General features: G+C 38.5%; 1 pseudogene; it reads right to left on the bottom strand.

Moving 5' to 3' along the window:
• Nucleotides 1–205: 205 nt before the first annotated feature.
• LOC112132070 (small ribosomal subunit protein uS8-like) lies at nt 206–587 on the bottom strand (annotated as a pseudogene).
• Between the last annotated feature and the right edge of the window lie 250 nt (nt 588–837).

Raw genomic sequence — 837 nt, 5'->3', positions numbered from 1 at the left:
TTCCCTCTAAGTTCTGCATTCCCTGCATCCCACCCATTTTGATGTTTTCTTTTCCATCAGTTCACAACGCTAATTTATCTTTGATTTCTTCTTCGACCTATGGATTAAGAAGTGAGTTATTTAGTTTTCAAACACTTGGTGTTTTTGAGATTTTTTTTTTTTTTTTTTTGTCCAGGAGGCATTTTATTTGTAAATCTGTATTACATCTCTAGAAAAAGAATGCCAGGATTTTCCCTCCTGTGTGTTTTTGTCTTGCTTCTTCATGGTCCATGATGCTAGCTGAGGTTGTCAGTACAATGAAACCAAACTGGTGGGATGGAAGAAGATTACTCTGCCTTTTTTCTAGATCTTTGAGCTGCACATCAAATCTGGGGCTGATCACACCACACTTGTTTAGCCTGCCTGTGAGGCAGCTCTTTGATCATCAATGATTTCAGTTTTGCCAATGTAACCATGCTTCATCATCACAGTGGAAAACTGGACGATGACTTCAGAGCACAGCCTAATAAGAACCTGAGTTCACGGCCTCTCTTTTCAGCATTGTTTATGCTCTTGAGAGCATCAGCCAGGACATTCATGTGCACCATTGTGACACTGCAGAAAGATAAAGGAAAGAGGACGGGAGGGGAGAGTGCACAGAGTTATTGAGATATATTTTTCTTACTGATTTCATTTTGGTCGCAGAGCATACTTTGTATAACTCGAACCCTTTTAAATTATTGAAATTCATTTTATGGCCCAAAATTGGATGATTTTGGTAAATGTTTTTTTGTGTACTAAAAAAATGTATATTCTGCCAATCTTCAGTGGACCTGGAAACTTTCTCAAGCCAGTAAG

Source organism: Pongo abelii, chromosome 12 (assembly GCF_028885655.2).
Source record: "Pongo abelii isolate AG06213 chromosome 12, NHGRI_mPonAbe1-v2.0_pri, whole genome shotgun sequence".
Classification (NCBI taxonomy): Eukaryota; Metazoa; Chordata; class Mammalia; order Primates; family Hominidae; genus Pongo; species Pongo abelii.
This window is presented reverse-complemented; position numbering and strand designations above follow the sequence as displayed.